We start from the raw sequence: 18149 nt of genomic DNA, 5'->3' as shown, positions 1-18149 counted from the left end.
TCTTTTTTCCAGTACTGGGGACTACAAATATGTGAATTTTCGTATTGAATTGCCATTAGCATTTGATGTCCTATAAAAGAACCTAATAGCCTTTTAAACACTGTGGTAATTTGAGTCCATTAGTCTAACAGGCAGGGATTAAAAGAAATAAAGAGATCATTAACCATGAAAGTTAAACACATCTGTTCATATTCAATCAATGAAACGACAAATATTTTATCACTGAGAATCACAGATCTTAGTATAGGAAGATTCAATGTAAAATCAGCTCAGTATAATGTCCTACCAAACTTGCATATTGCACAGAAGAAGAATTTTATTGCAACTTCTGACTTAGAGGTCAAGGAAAAGTCTTAGCACAGTTTCACATAGTGGATGCACCGAAAGAACCTCACAGGTCTGCAGTGGTCCCATCACTGACTGTGAGATGAAACCATGCACTCAAAAGAGTCCATTAGACTGATGCCTCTTCCTCTTGTGTTTAAAAATAAGGGATAGACTGAAGTCCTGTGCGTATTTTCCATAGTCAGATGCATGTGCAACTGATGTAGGGGAACTTATTTCACTGTCCCAGACTTTGGAATCACTAGCTCCTAAACTGATCCTTGCAGAATGATAGAATCAGGACACCCAGGCTTTGTGAAGCAGCAAGCCTTTCATAGGCATGAAGCATGATAAAAAGTGCTCTTAGTTTTGCTATTCTTTGAGGGACAATGTACTCAATGCTTATCCTTTCAACTTGGTACAACATGTAAATTGATTAGGGTAAAGAAAATAATTAATCAAGGTTGTTGTAAAAAAAAAAAAAAAAAAAGTGAATGAATAATGAGTAAATTTAGAATACTGTGTCCAGTTTTGAGCTCCCCAGCTCAAAAAAGATGGGGATCTCTTCGAAGGAGTCCAGCAGAGGGAACAAAGATGAAGAGAAGCCTGGAGCATCTCTCATATGAGGAAAGGCTGAGTAACCTGGGTCTGTTCAGCCTGGAGAAAAGAAGACTGAGAGAGGATCTGATAAATGTTTATAAAAACCTAAAGGGAGGTGAGAGGCAAATGGATGAGGCCAGGCTCTTCTTGGTGGTGCATAGTGATAGGACAAGGAATCATAGCCTAAAACTTGAACATATGCTCTACAGATATGTAGAAGAACTTCTTTACAGTAAGGATGACGGAGGACTAGAAGAGGTTGCCCAGAGAAGTTGTGGAGTCTCCTTCTATGGAAATATTCAAGATCCGTCTGGACACTTATCTGTGTGACCTACTGTAGGGAACTTTCTTTAGTAGGAAGGTTGGACTCACTTATATCTTGAGGTACCTTCCAACCCCTGCGATTCTGTGATTCTGTTTCTGTGTGATAATGTTTGCACTTAATCACAAAACTGGAAGAAAAGTTACAACATGGAAAAAAGAAATTAAATGCTCTAAAATCTGTCCTTAGTCTTTCTTTCATCCAAGCTTTTATTCCAGGACATGCCAGAGCTACTTGTGCTGAGAATCCAAGCAACATCTGAGGATCACTTCAAAGAATCATCTCTTTTATGGTTTACTGTTCCTCACTCATTAGCCAGTCAGCCCTGTGTCCTAGTTACTCACTTTTCCCTTCAGTCTACTCCCTAGGGCTACATACGGGAGTTTGTTTCTGCTCTTCCTCTGTCCAAAGTGAGTTATTTTATCCTCTCTTAAATTCATACGTTTCCTGGCTGTTATCCAGGAGGAATCTGCATTTAGGAAGAGAAAGCCTTTATTAAGTAATCACTAAACAAATAACACCTGCAAAAACAGTTATAAAATCCCAGTAATTGACATTTTTGTTTGTTTTCCTTTTAACCTCTGAAGCTGAACTCCACACATCCCCCACTCTGTAGGAGTTTTAATGAATTTTATCTTCTACTGTAGAAAGAAAAGACAACCAGGCTGGAAGAGATGCATTAGTTAAGGAATACTGGATTGTAAAGGCTCTTAAGATCCCATGAAAGCCACATAGTTTGAGAAGTCCTTAATGTTGTTGTAGAGCAAGAGCACATTAACAAGACAACAATTTTGACATGCAGTTATAATAAAAGATTCTGGAGTCTATAACTCTCTGGTACTTAACTCCCTCACATTTGTATGCCAGCAATTGTAGGAGACCTTATTAGAGAAGGAGAAAATCATGTTAATGACAATGAATCTGAAAAATAGATGTATTTATACTAATTTAATTTCTGAAGTACTTTACCTGTTGCAGCAAGAGTGTTGAAAATCTTGACAGGAGAAATAGAATGAAAAACTGTTCTTGTGTTTTGATTAAAGTCACTCCTAGATTCCTAACACCTGGTCAGCTGTGCCTCTTAAGCCTGGGTGCAAGAAGCATAGCTCATAACTCAGATGAGCAGCAAGTTCAAAGTTGGAGACCTTCTGTCCTTGTCCTCCTGGACAGGGTAGCCCTGACTATTCATTCCATGGGAGTTCATCGGTCTAGAATGGAGAGAAACCCGCACTTCTAAAATGCAGATATTATTATCTCTTTTTATGAAGTGAGTACCTAAAAAAGTGTTTCTCTCTACTGAATGTAGAGCTTTCAGTTTCTTCCTGAGATGCCAGCATTTATGAATTAGTTGCCTGAAGCTGTGTTTCCAGGTTACTAGTGAGAAAAATCCTGACATCTCTTCCTCAGACCTCAGCTCTTCTTTGGAGAAAGGGAATTGCCTGTGGTTGGTTTTCCTGTTGAAAGCCACTAATAGAAGAGTATGATCCATGCAAAACAGCCTAGTTGCTCTGCCAGCTGATGGAGTGAGATGTGAGGATCAGGAAGTGCTTTGAGAAGAGTAGACGTAACTCCATTTTAAAGCATTTACAGTGAGTGCAGCCACCAAAGAAGTTTGTCAGATAAACAAAGAGACTTTTAACCTTTACAAAGTTCAACGTGAGTTCAGGAAGAGCAGTCTCCTTTTTGTCTTTCTCATCACTCTTCTGTCTACCTTTGGATATCCTTACTCCCAGATGCGCTTTTCTACATGGACTCTCTTGTTCATGGAAACAAAGAGCATCAGAAATCTAATTAGATTATGTTTACATGAATTTTCCAGTCCAGTAATGCATATCTGTGTAACCCGGATAACTCAGATAAGTGTCTGTACTATAATCTAAATTAAAGCAATCCTAAAATTGTTTTGGAGCATTATCTGTCATTAGACAGATATGTAACAGAATAAGATAACAGAGGAAGTCGTAGTAAATACAAACCTCCACGATTTATGTATTATACTCCTGCTCGTTTTACCTTCAGGGAACTCTGTGGTAGTATGCTTTGAGCTGAAAGGACCACATCTGAATTCATTTCACCTATCCTTAAAGAATGCTGATGGCTCAAAGTAAAAAAAAAGAAGACAAAAAAGGCAATCAGCTGAAATCACAGCAGATAAACTCCTCTGGGGAACAGGTTTGACTATTTCATTTTCTTTCCTTTAAAATGCAAATCCCACAGCTCCCCTCTCCAAAATGAGAAGATCACTTTTTATTATTTGTAATTTTAAAAGACCCATCTCTTCATAAAACTTAACAGTGATTCAGAGGATGGGACTGAAACAGATCTTGTAGTGCAAACATTGTTCTCCCTGACACCTCTCAGAAAGTCCTTTCTCAAGCTAATCAAATGCTAGCCTGCAAGCAATTCTTTGGCTGCTCCTTCTGCTTGGCTTGAAGGTAGTTTCAGAATTTCAGTGCACTGATGATTAGAAATCTCCCCCTCATTTCCATCCTGACCATATTTATGACCAGTTAGTTTCTATTCTACTGTTGCTCTTTAAATTAAGCAGCCTTTTTTCCTTTCTACATGTACTTCCCAATGCAATTAGAAATTAAGCTGCTTAATCCATGCTTTTTCTCTCTCCTCACATCCTGAAGCTTTCCACTCATCCCTTTGTCTCAATGCACCTTTTCTGCACCTATGCAAAAGTGAATTTGGCTTTCGGGAAGAGAGCTGAGCAGAATTTCCATAGAATTCCAGATGCAACCTCACTAACAGCATTGAGACTTCTCCAGGAGACTTTTACTCTCTAGATGTTGGTTTGCCATTACCCCATAGTCAAATAGAGTACCAGATCTTCATCTTCCCTAGTAATTGCCAAATGGTGATCTTATAGCTGATTTCCTTGCTTTCAACCTGGAACTGGTCCTTGAATTCTTTATTCCTGGGATTCCCATTCTGTTATTTCTGCCCTCGTAGAAGTTGTGTACTCCTGTAGCCATTTGATATCTCAGCCTTCCTTTTATGTTCTCATACTGCAAATTTCATATACACACTTGTTTTTAAGCTGAGATCATTAATGAAAATATTTTTTAAAATTTTTTTCCAAAGATTAATCCTTGAAAATGTCCAATAGTGATTTCTGGAGCTTCCTCTTTTGATGTTTTCATCTGCTGTCTTCTTTCAGCCAGCTTCTTAACTTTTGGCATTTCCCTCTTAATTTATTTCAGGACACGGTTTAGTGGGCGTGGTGAGGATGGATGGATGGTTGATGATCTTAGAGGTCTTTTCCAACCCTAATGATTTTATGATTCTATGGTTTCTTCTCTACCTTATCCTGTACTTCCTCAGTCAGCAACATAGCAGATATTCCACTAAAATCCAGATATCAGAATATATATATAGGATGTATAGGATTATTTTTATATATATATATGTGTGTGTATATATATATATATATAGGATAATATATGGGATTTTTTCTCACTGTTTCTTCTGCAGAAAAGCAATTTTCTTATCAAAGAAATTTTGTTAGTCTGTCCTGGTTTATACCTGGCAAATGCATATGATCTCTTTGTTTTTTACAGATCTGATCACATCTCAAAGGGAAGCTCCTGCAGAAAGCAGTGCTATTTCCTCTGAATAGAACATCCTGGGGCATGCAGGCAATACCAACTATCATTTTGTATTTGTATTTCTTGACTGTTATTCCTGTGGTGCTATTTAAGGTGTTGACTGTGGTCATAAAGAGAACTCAAATTAGGTTGCATGATCAAGCTGGAAAAATTATCCTAGGCTTGCTGGGAAAGTCTGTGCATATGGCTGGATATGCACACACCAAGATAGTGAAAGGAATTAGGCTTCTGTAGGTTTTTATCTAGATGAATTCCACTTGAATGGATTTAATGCTGACTCTGCTTAGTTGGATTGTCTCTTGAGTACTACTGAGTCTGAAGTATATAAATGGTGTCCTCTCGCTTATACTGACACAAGAAAATCAAGATGAATGCAGGAAAATTAAATTTCAGTGATATATGTGAAGACTTAAGAAATCAAATTGGGAAAACTGGCAATTATTCTGCTATACAAAAGAAGAATTAATTCCAAATTTAAATTTTTTTAGGTCATGTTGTATTTCATCCTTCCTCAGACAATGATTTTTTATCTTAGAAGACATCCTTCAGATAACAGTGCTTTCTCTTACTGTAGAAATAGCATTTTCCCAAACTGTTTGTTCCAAATTTGTCTTTCATTTCTCTAACTCAAGGATAGAGACTGTGTCTCTTTTGAAATTGTTATTTCTGTCCATATATCATCATGCAAATACTTCTCAGAATAAAATTAAATGGATAATTTAAATGCAGTCTACTTAAGCAAGACATTGTGTTTCTCTCCAAATGAACATTACACTGCAATAACATGGGCAGTAAAACTATAATTTCTAATTAATTCCTAAATGTCAACTATCCTTTGGAAAACTAATGAAAAATCTAATTGTTCAAGGATAACCTAGACAAAACTTAAAGAAAAAATGTTTCTATGGTATCTAAGACCTAAACTTTATTAAAATGGATTATTTAAGGTATTTAAATACATGAGAAATAACTGGACAGGTGTCAAAATAGCTGAGTTATACTCAAAGGTTTGAAACAAAGTATTTGAAAATTAAATTGAAGCGTGTCATTGTTTACAAAATTCATTTTAGACATTACACTCCTCCATGTTTTGACTAAGTTCCCTCTCTTTCTTCCAAACACAGATTTCTCCCCAGCACCCTCATTTAGAAGAACTGAGGTATCCCTGATTTTACAGTGGTAGTATGAATGAGCTAATTCACGACATCACACGGTAATGAATGTTTGGAGTTTGAAAGAGAGCCTCAGCAGCATTACTAGGGACTGACTTTGTGAAAACTTTTATTATTTAAATATCTGAAAGACCATCAAATGGTCTAACAAGAGGATATACAAACCTCAGCTAAGACTCAGATGTACTTTGCATGTGAGCTTTGCCCTTTTATATCAGTTCTCCTATAAATGATTCTTATTCTAATGGGAGTGTGCAAGTTTTGGTCTAATATCTCAAATCTGCACTAAAGTCCTCCAATTTCTAATGAATGTGCTCAGCTACTCGAAATTCTGTGGTGATAAAAGAGTGCACCTTTTCCACTCAAGTACCCTTTTCGCTGTAACAAGATGTGAGAAAAACCTCTTGACCTATACAAAGAAAATTGGACCGATAAATGTTGAATAGAGGCGTACTGAAAGTTCATGAGGAGACAGGCATCCTTCAATTCTTAGCAATGATTACTCTGAAACTTCTATGAAGTTTATAATGTAGATGTGGGATAAAAATGAGATAAATGATTGGCATATGCATTTTTTTTTTCTTTCTTTCTTATTTCATAGCTCTCCCTAAGCCCGTGCAAATTTAGGAGCATGGCACTGTTTTTGTATAAGTCATAAAAGAACATAGACATTATGTAAATAGTTTCAGTGGAGAAATGAAGTGGAAAAACTCATTTTACAATAGAAAGAATAAATGGAATTACTTACCATTTGATGGGGCTGAAAACCACTGAGCTTTAGAGAAGTCTGATCATTTCTGTAAGCACTTACATGTAATAAGGAATAATGAATTTTAGCTTGTGTCTTCCTAGACACAGCATCCCACCTCAAAGAGGAAGAGGGGAAAAGGTGGATCAAACTTCTTATCTCTGTAACACATATAAAACCAAAGAAAACAGTACACTACAGTGGAACCTTTCTGTATTTGTACCAGAGTAATTGGGAACAGAGCCCTGATTCCAGTAGTAATTTAAGTTTTTGTGTGCTACCCACTGAACTCTTTATGAAGCTCTTGTGCCTCAGGAAAAATCTGCTCTTCTCCCATTGAAGCTACAGTGATATTGGATGACTTTAACTAGGACAAGGGGCTGGCTTGAGGGGCTGGCCAAGGCACCAACAGTAGCTGTAATGCCATTGCCTTGGGGCGGCTTCTAACTCAGCTGAAAGCAGTGTCAGTCAGCTCCAGATGAGCATTTCTACTCTGTGATTTTGCAGCCTTGGAATCCACCACCCACACTGGTGACAGTGAAATTGATATGAAAGGCAACCTATTTTCCATTTTCAAAGGTAACCATTATGTCCTGGCCTTGATCCAGTTGTATTTGACTTTGAGCACATCAGCTTAACTACAATGAAAATATCAAGCCATTATTTAGGAAAACATAATCTCATGTGAAGTTATCCACAAACATTCCAAGGTGCAGTTTAATGTATTTATGCATAAGTAAATGTTGGAACAATTTTAAATTTAAAAAAAAAAAAGTGAATTATCAGAAACAAGATGACAAAAGAAGGAATACTGAAGGCAGCACAACTGAGACTGCAGAACAGTTTGATCTTCAGGGACTGATTCTGCCTCAGTTTCATGGCTCTGGCTATTTTAACATTAGCTATGAAATAACATTACAAAAACATAATTATGTTGTAATTATTTAGTGTTCTATGGAATTAAGCTAGTGATAATGAACACAAGAACACTAATGTGGTCAATTGTCCATTTTTTACAAGTTTGTCACAATAGTACAGATACTTAACTTGATTTGCATGTAATTTTAGAAAGGAAATATGTGTATTAAAAATGTAATATGAATGACTTCTTTATGCAGATAGTTCCATCAGATTTATCTTCTAGGATTCCAGTTGGTATGTTTCAATAATTTAGCATCTATTCATTTTACTCATTGTACTGGGATTTTGTTAACCTTTTTTAATTAGTATTAAAGAGACTCAGTAGGAATATTCATTGCCCACAGGTAAAAATATTCTCATCATTCGGTAGAATGGCTATTTTTATAATGTTCCTACTTTTAAGGTGCAATTATGTTACAAATCCTTTGGAATGCACAAAGATATTTAAAAGCAAGCACCTATAATTATTCCATAAACTAATCTGTTAGCTCATTCAAAAATTAGACATTAACAAAGAAAAATGGAGGAGGGAAGGGAGCAAGAAGAAGGGAAGAAAGAAGGAAGGAAATAAGGTTGAAACATAACCATTTCTGCCACCTTCACTTGCAGTGAAGGCTTGCAAACATTATTAAAAGCCATGTCTGAAATCTCTACCATCTTCAGTTGCAGAAACAAAATCAATCCTTGAATTAAGAACTATGAAAAATAAATAGTAAAAGAAGAAAAGCCACTTGGAGAATGGCAGAATATGTTACAGGACAGATTGGTCCATGTGATACATCTTTTCACTGATAACTTTTCAAAATGCACTTAAATCTTATTTACCTTCATTCTCTATTGTTCCTCACACAAAAACAATCATTTCATGGTATGTGGCTGGTATCTAGCTGTAGAACTAACAAGCAATGAGAACAATTGCTGTTACGAAGAATAAGTGCCTACTTTGAATTTTATACTTAAAAAAAGAAACGTGAAAAATAGCATATAATAAAAATTAATGTCAGACAGACCTGCTCCGCTAACCTTGCATGGTCTTTTTAATTACTCTGCAGAATTTTAATATGCTCCACTCACTGGAGAGGAAGGGAATTTGTGTATTAGTTTTCCTGACCTACATTTGCACTCATTTTGCTTAGCAGAAGGAAGTCAAGGAGGTGGGACACATAATAAGGAAGGGTTATCAGGATATGAACTACTGAGTAAAACACAAGATGTTCGGGTTCTCAAAAGTGATTGAGAAGTTTCATGACTTATCCAAGAAATCAGGAATCAGTCACAGTAATCGTACCAACACTTGTAACACACCCTAGAGATTTGAGACAGTTTAGTTGTTGAAAACAGAATTTAGCAACGTGAAAGAGATGAAGGGGCCAGTTCATGTTTATGCTGGCTTCTCCCTTGTTTAGTTGGCCCATTGACTTCAGTAGAGTTATTTTGAGATGTGAGTTCCTTTTATGTCTGTTAGGAAAATCGGGGGAAGCAGAATGTTCTTTACTTTAACCCTGTTCTTAAAGAGAACAGCCAGTGATTAAGCTCATGTTGTGAATCTTTTCCTCACACTAGGGATAGTGTCCATGGACAGTCTGACTCATACCAGCTGCGCACAAACCTTCCCACCCCAGAAACGGCTTATTATTGCCCAGCAGACCTATGGAAAATCCTAGAATTTCTGAAAACTAGTTCTGTATGTAAAATAAATACAATTAATTTTTAATTTAGTGAAAGATCACTACTGCACAGTGGAGGTCAGAAATCTTCTTTTGTTCAGCAAAAATTCACTCCTTTATCTATTGACCCCCAAGATCCTTTGCCTCTTAGGAGGAATAAAAATAGAACTGATGAAACACAACATAACTTGAATTATGCATCAGAGTTGCGACCTAGTGAAGAAAGCAAAGGATGTTCTTGATTTTAAGTCTCCTGAGAGCTTTCGTGGTGTCATATCAACCAGTCACTTTTAGCAATCCATTGCCAATGCATATCTACATGGAAATGATGCACAAATTAGATTTGAATGTGAAGATTTGACGTGAAGATTTCCTCATACTACATTGGAAAGGTAAAGGAGCTTAAGGATGGTTTGGCTGCTACATATATCCATGCTAAAACCCCTTAGAAACTAGATCTTTTTCTGGGAAGTGGCACCCTGCATCCAGTTCCCTGAGGTGCTGAGCACTTCCTGAAAGCAGCAGGAATTGGACATACTGACTGTTTTACAGGATCAGATTTTACCTCAAGTTAAAACTACCAGGTTTGCACAAATCCTATAGGCGATTCAGCTATGCCCAGAGATAATCAGGTACTCTGAGATTAAAATACTGAGAGCTATCTTCTGTTCCCTGGGGATGGTGTCTAATATATGTTAAATCCAATCAGTGCCTCTTAGCTTTCTTCCCTGTCACAGAGTTTCAGTTTACTAATTAGAAATGTTCAGCTGCAATTCCTTTGCATCACTTTCTCGCCGGGTAGGATTCAGCACCCTCTGAGAATTTAAAAAGGTTACACCACCATTTGTCAAGGTCACAGCAAGAAAGGTTTTTCATTAATTTTAGATTGGCAAAGAATAAGAAATATTGTAATTGCTGCATTTAAGCCATTCACTGCACCATCTCTCTTTCTACTTCACAGACAACCAATTAGGGGCTTTATTTAAAATGTATGAATTGCATGACTGTCATTAAAGCTACAATTCTAAAGAGTTCATTTGCTTTCTTTAATGGAAGTATTACAGAAACTCAGGTATTTTTCAGGACAATGACCCAATCACTCAACATTTGGTAAATAAAAATGGCTCTGTAGGCCTGACCACAGGTGGAGTTTCCATTAACATGAGTGCTGAGAGGGCCTGGTTCTGTGAGGTGCTGACAGGCCACCGTGCCAGCCTTGACCATCTGCATCCTCAGTGTGACAGCAAGGCCAGGAAAAAACAACATGAAATGAAGTGCTCAACATTTGTGAAAACTATACAGAACTGCCTCCAAGGCCTGTTGCTGGTTACTGAAGCACAACTATGACATATTTTCAGCAAAGCGAGAGCCATTAGTGGACCCAAGGGCTCAGCCAAATGTGCTTTCAGCATTCTCCAACATCCTACTAGCTTTCCTGAGTGATTATCTTTCTCATGGCCAACAGCTACACCTTGCATCTTCTTTCTTTTTTTTGCCACATATTGGAAATGAGATATGGCTCTATTCCCTTCTTTTTGTGTGTGTGTGTGTATGTGAAAGGACATAGAAGTAAGCATCTTCTCTATTTTAGAAGCAACACATTTACAGCAAAGTGTTAGACTTGGTGGTCTGAGATTATATTTTTTAGTATGTTTTTTAACAGGTGTGCTTCATCATTAAGTGCATCTTTCAACCAGGAGGATTCCTGCAGACTGTAAGGGCATGGGAATTGTATGACTTCACATTGGGAATACAAATTCTTGTCTTGATTTGCTAGAAGGGATTTGCTTTTTCATGTGGTACTGCACTACTCCAAAAGCTTTCACTGGGACGTAAACAACTAACTATCATTTTAATTCCTTATAGAAAATATTTTGGCCTATGTTTTTGTTTTCTTTTTAATACCAACAAGAAAAAATCTTTGTCCCAACTATACCATTATCTGTATATATACTGAAACACAGGCATTTCTTTTGTTTTCATCATATAGTAAATGTGTTTTTTTCATTTTTCACTGATTAGTGTATGCACAAGTATGTGCATAACCGGGAAGGTTTCTTGTGTCTGTCTTCTTCTCCAGTTATTAAGATCATAAGACATTGAAACCACAGATCAAAAAAGATCATCCATTTCTTTCTCCTTCTAAAAGTTCCAGATGACTATTTTCCAACTTAAGCAAAACACACAAGGCTCAAAAGCTTTTTCCAGCAAAAAAAGTCACCACAGATGTATCAATTTTAATTTCATTTTAATGCACTATTTCTCCTCTTTGGTTATTCAGTATAAAAGAGAATGTATCTCCTGGACATTTTGGCCCTTTCATGAGTACATCTGAAACTGCTTACATCTCCTTTCCTTAGAGGTGCTATGTTCAGACTATGGATTCACATATCTGAGTTTTCAGTTCCATGTTCATGAATCCACTTCCAAAATTCACACTGGGTACAATCTGATATGCATCAACATGCAGCACTGACTACACCACTTCTGGCCTCACAATGGAAGCAAACCTGGATGCACAGAAGGGAAAGTAATATGTGTAAGCTTCACACTGATACCTGACAACAGGGACAACAGGACAAACAGGTAACAGAGATTGCAAAGGCTCACTGATAAATCCCTCCAGTCAGCTTCAGCTCAACTGATGTGTTACAGAAGCAGCCAGCAACAGACTCACATGAATAGAGGCAGAATTGTACCCAATCAACGTGGAAAGCTTCTACAATGAAATGTCTAGTTTGGCAGATGAGGAGAGCTGTGAATATTATCTATCTTGACTTCAGAAAGTCTTTTTGCATTATGTCCCACAAGGTCCTCATAGAGAAGCTGATGATTTAGTGGAGGGACGAGCAGACAGTGTGGTAGTTTGAAAATCAGCTGAACTGCCAAGCCCAAAGCGTGGATGATCACTGGCAAAGAGTCTCAGCAGAGGCCAGTAACTAATCGTGCACCAACGGGGTCAATACTGTGTCCTATCCTACTCAACATCATCAAGACTGCAAGAAAAGATGACCTCCAGAAGTTCTTTTTAACCTCATTCATCAAGTCGAACAGCATGGGGATACCTACCAGTTGGTCTCAGAGTCCAGCAAGGGAATACTACTTTTACTACTAGCTTTAACGCATAGAACAGATATTCAGATTGGGATTGTATTACCAGTATCAAAATTTAATGCAAGTAAAAAACAAGAAACTTTTAATTCACTAATATGTACTGTATCATGAATATCACTCCTCACATGTTTTGTGATTATGGGTGTTGGGTGTTTTACAATAAACTTGCAGCTGAAGACATACAAGTTCATGAGACTGTTAGATTTTATATACATACATACTTTTACAGTCACTGCTGGTTGAAGAAAAGTTTGAAATCTCTAAGTATAATGAAACTAAATAGACAGAATCATACAATGGAAGAAATCCATGTACTTTTTTTTCATCTCATATCTTTAGGCTGTGATGGAAAGATATACTCGGTTTTAAACATTTGAATCTAACAAAGCTGAAATGGTATGTCTTTTTTTGACAAGCTTCAGCACACCTTCGCAAAATCTCCACTCATGGTCCCCTGTCTGAACCATAATACAATTAAACTGATAATCATAATTGTCAGATATCCTGAAACAAATGGAACCTAAAGTACTTCACTGAATGTGCAGCATGAAAATGAAGACAATTTTAATCATTTCTGTGTCTCAGAGCCTTGCCAACTAGAACAGCGACTTTACTATAGGACAGTAAAAGTACAGGAGAGTTCTAGGTTTGACCTTGGTGAAGACAATCCAAATGCTCTCAACCCAAAACATCCTGACAATTCTGGCAGAGGTGTTAGAAGGACGAATTTGAAAGGAAGCAGCACTGAAGGAAGAAGTTGAGAGATCTGCTAGGAGAGAGGTTTGAGGAGGTAACTGGACCCTGAGGTGGTCTTGGATGGAATGGTGGCAATACTGTCCTGGATCCCAGTGATGGTAGAAAACGGAGTGGGTATTTACAGGAAAGGGAAGATATATTATCTTTTGCCCAAGATTAAAGCTAATTATGTGTGCTGCTAACTGCAGCCCAGCCTGTCTTTTTTCCAGGAGAATGCTTCTTCAGGAGTAATCAGGTGTGAAGAAGTTGGTCTCAGAGATGAGGTCCCTCTCAGCAGGGGAACTCTTACATTTGGCCAGTTCCTTTTGCCATGAAATCTCAACACATGCTATTCAAACAACAATCTACCTAGAGCAATTTTTAGAAACATTCTGTTTTAAGATTAACTCCACTGAAAAATAAGTCTTGTTTTGATTTTCCTAAGCATAATTAATTACTTGATTAGGCTACACCTGTGAAAGCAATGATGGTTAAGTAAAATAAATACACCTATAACTTTTATCTAGGACATGACTGACATCGAGAAGGTCAGGGGTCTGATTGACAGTGATTGCAAGTAAAACACCATAAATAAAACCCCCTTCTGGATGGCCACGTATATTAAACTAACTGAAGTAAATTTTCCCTTTCTCTAACATAAATGAACTTGCTTAACAAATAGTATTTTATGCATGAAAAGTAAGTTAGAAAAATTGGGTAACCTTAATACTTGTTTTTGAAGTAGGGCTATAAGAAACGCATAGCCATGCCCTCTGGCCACAGACAAGGTGGCTACCCTCCAATCAGATCTGGTGCAGCTTGGTACTGCTACATCCAGACACAGAGAGAGGCTCAGTTCTCCGTGCTGTGTTCCTATGAGTCTTTTTTGATACATTCCGCTCTATTAGCTGCTGTGTTTAACCATTGCATCTAAGTAGACTGTTCCCATAAGTTCAGTGCTTAGAAAGTATGCATAAATCACTGAAGACTTGTCTAAGTCTCGCTTAAAATGACTCTTAGCAGCTTCACCTCCTTTAAGGGTGACAGAAGACCCTTGGTTTCCATTGCAGGCTGTGGTTTTTGGGCCGAATTGCAAATAGGCAATCACTCATGCAAGATGCATTTAGGCAAAGGTAACTGGTCTGAATTTCCATGTACTGTTGTAATAAGGAACTTTTCTGCACCTCTTTTATGCTTCCTTTAACAGAAACAACTTTCAGATAAAGTAATATATCAAACATGTTTTACATCTCAAAGAAGTCTCTTTCATTTGTCCCTGATTCCCTTGTTTTTTTTCTGGGCTGTCCAGCCATCCATGAACAGAGAGCCCTAGCAACAACACTTAAAGCAAAAATCTGAAACAAAGAAAAAGAGCATTCCTATAAGGAATCAAGACGTATAATTTCAGAGTTCCCTGTTTACTTCAGACTCCTAAATGTCATGTACTTTTCAGGTTCTCTCTGTTCAGACAACAGAGACACAATGAGAAAACAGTATTTCTTTAGCTGTCCAAAGGGACCTACTCCTTGTAACTCCAAAAGAGCTGAGCAGAAAGAAGTAACTCTTGCTCAAATTTAAGTACTGATGGAAGTTTTATTTCCTACCTACTAACACTCCAGAAACAAATCTGACAAAGAAAGTTCACTGAATCTGTGGGAATAAAAAAACCAGTAAGCTTCATGTCTGGCTAAGATACATTGCTGTGAATCATATGTAACTGTACTTGAGTAAATGCTATCAGTTAAAAGTAAAGCCAGTAAAGGCAAATCCCAATGATATTGACTCATGGCAGTATCAGCCCTCAGTTATGTCAGTACACTATCAGTAATCTAACTTTGAAGCTCGGATAGGTTCAGAGAAATGCATAATATACTATTCTTGTCATTGAGAAGGCAGATACTGCTTTTCCTAAAGGAAACATGTATTTGACTTTAGCGGTTGTTGTTTATGAAAATTTGCATAATGAATTTGTGAGCCTTCCAAATATAAGAAGTTATCTTCCCTACTGCCTGCCTAAAGATTTTTTGTGAAATATGTACAGCTCTGGGGGTAGCTAACAAATTTCTTACACTACCAACAATTATTAAGGTTACTACCTCCTACGTAAAAATTCCTATCTGAAAGTTTCCAAACTATCTCTATCTATAGAGCACTACAAGTATTAAGAAGTAAAACACATAATTCATTCAGAAGGACTTTGGTTTTGAGAGCTGCCTCTGATGGTTTGCTCTTCAACTTAAGTTACATTTAATTAAAATTATATGCTTAAACAGTATACCTATTATACATAATATGTACGTACAACCATAGACTAATTTTTCAGGATACATTTAATTCTTACTCTCAAAACAAGGAAGATATTCCATCCAAATTTCTTGTACACATTTCTTATTTCAAACTGTTCACTGCTTGGGTAGAGTTACAACAACATGGATGACACCATTCCTTAAATTCAAATACATTATTTTTATCTATTATTAGCTTCTCAGTAGTGCTATGAATTTTATAATAACCTATTTTTCCTGATGATTTTGTTATGACATTTCATTCATTCTGCTAAAGCACTGAGACACTCAGCAAAATATTCTTAAATATTTTTTAGTATGCTTCTTTTACATGACATTTCAAGTTATTATAACCTAAACATTTGGCAAACATTTCCCATAGGCTCATTTTGAGAGATTTTACATGTGAGAAGTTTAAAATATGTTTTACATTTGCTGGGATTCTATGGAACCTTAAAGCCAAGATTTATAAACGTGAGTGGTACTGAAAGATGTTTATGATGTCAATGCACTGGAATGCATTCTCATAAAAAATGTGTTCTTTTTTCATTTTTTCTATGAAGAAGGGGAAAAAAAAAAAAAGAAAGAAGAAGAACATTTTACTTGTAATACCTCTTTTTCTTTATAAGGGAGCAAGCAGAGAAAGATTGTAATGCTTTGCCCTGGGCAGGTAGAGCCTATACCCTTGACAATATACATCATACTGTTCTCAACAATTCTGTTATCATTTTTTCTAACTTACATGTGATTTAAGATCATTGTTGCCTATGCCCAGAGAAACAGGCTATTTTAAAAGATAGCAGTTGATTCCATGACAAATGGCAGGTGCCTCATAAAGCCCTTCTTTGTTGAAAACTTGGAGGTAAGTTATTATAGTCGGTGCATGAGAAACCTGAAAATTAAAGTCAAATATTTTTATACCTTCCTGTAGAATCCACAAAAGCCACTTGTAACAGCTGCAATGGAAAGTCAAAGAAAACATGCTGCCCCAGATGCTGCTGTATAAATATAACCAGTGCAATTTTTTTTAGCCAAACTACTTTCTTCTTTTAGATGTTGCTGACTACAGCAAAATCACAAGTCTGTGTGCTGTCCTTTTCCCTTTGTTGACAATTCAGGAAAGCTTTTTTGAAAAAAATATAAGAAAACTAATTTGCAAGTGCTTCCCTTGGTTTTCCACTTAGCTACTTCATTTTTTTCTAAACCACTCATTTAATAAACAGTAAACTGCCACTACAATATTACTAGAGATGTGAATTTATGTGGTTTCTAATTTTCCAGTTAGCAAGAAGAACTTAGAGAGCCTCTTCTGTTTGACTGTGAGGTTCATCAGTACAAGTTAATTTCCCTGTAGGAACAACAACTACAACAAACAGAGGTAACATCTTAACTCAGTACGTGCTTCAGCATCTGCAGCACAGGATCTGTTTCCACCTTAACAGCTGAAAAGTAACCCTCAATGAGACTGGTGCGTAAAGCCTCACTTCTATAACCTTACGTCCTAGTTTTATCTGAGACAGTGTTAATAGCACATCGGTGTTATGGTTGTTGCTGAGTGATAGGCCATAAAGCTGTGGGGAGGTGGTCAGAAGGCAGTCACTGCTTGGGGATTGGCTGGGCATCAGTCAGTTTGTGGTGAGACATGGAGTTGCCAGCGGGGTGTTGGCTGGCAGGCAGTTGTGATAGCTGGGGCTGCGCATTGGTTGGTGGGTGGTGAGTAATTGTATTGTAGATATATATATACATATATATGTTGCTATCATGGCATTTTTGTTTCCATTTTCCTCTTCTGTCTTATAAAACAGTTTTTATCTCAATCCATTAGTTCTATTTTATTTCTTGTTTCTCTTCGTCATATTGAGGGGGAGTGAACAAAAGGCTGCATGTTGATGAGCTGCCAGTAAACCACAACACCTTAATGAGCATTGGTGAACTTTTACAACCTGAAGGACTTAAACCTTGATCTGGTGCCCCCTGAAGTCAACGGAAAGATTGTGATTGTTGCAAGCTTACTTTGAATGAGGACAGAAGCTCACAGTCCAGCTCCACAAATCAAACCGTAATGCTCTCGCTCCCTCCTTTGTTCACTGTGAAGGTTCAGGACTCAACAGTGAGGGAAGAACGACAGAGATCGGCAAAATGGTGCAAATTAGATAGAATTTAAGACATAGCTTCTGTTAATGTCTCAGTTCAATTGTGCAGCACAGATTATCACTGAAATGCTGATGTGTTTTTTAAAAAGGATTCACCTGTCTGAAGCTGGAGAACAAACTCGAGTGAGTAGTTCAGAAGTTTTTTACGAAAATCAGGAGAGTGGAAGAGCTTGATCTGTACTGTATGTCAGTAAGGGCTCATAAATGGGAGCGGTTTCTTAGCTACTGCTCGTTATCTGTGAAAAATTCTTAATTCATAGTAACAATAATCTGGCTTTTCATCAGCTGTATTAACACTTACTCTGTGTCAGTTTACTGTGGCTCTGCAAGAATGCCTCTGGAAATACAGAGAATTCACATTGGAGATGTATCTACTATTGAGGTTTCAAATCCTTCTGTTAGTGACATACACACATCCTACTGAGAAAGATTCAGCCACCTGGCAAACCTGTCTGAAGTCATTACCAGAGTCTCTGCGTTACCAGAGAGTACCA

General features: G+C 37.2%; 1 long non-coding RNA gene across 1 annotated transcript in view; it reads right to left on the bottom strand.

Moving 5' to 3' along the window:
- LOC112531582 overlaps positions 1-18149 on the bottom strand; it is a 107757-nt gene that overhangs the window by 41277 nt on the left and 48331 nt on the right. Inside the window, exons 4-5 of the long non-coding RNA XR_003073460.2 lie at positions 16245-16394; positions 6781-6941 (exon numbers count right to left, since the gene is read on the bottom strand). This is a non-coding gene — a long non-coding RNA (uncharacterized LOC112531582). The remainder of the gene's footprint in view (positions 1-6780; positions 6942-16244; positions 16395-18149) is intronic.

This window comes from Gallus gallus, chromosome 1 (genome assembly GCF_016699485.2).
Source record: "Gallus gallus isolate bGalGal1 chromosome 1, bGalGal1.mat.broiler.GRCg7b, whole genome shotgun sequence".
NCBI lineage: Eukaryota > Metazoa > Chordata > Aves > Galliformes > Phasianidae > Gallus > Gallus gallus.
Note: the sequence above shows the minus strand (reverse complement) of the source record. Positions and strands in the feature narration are given on the sequence as shown.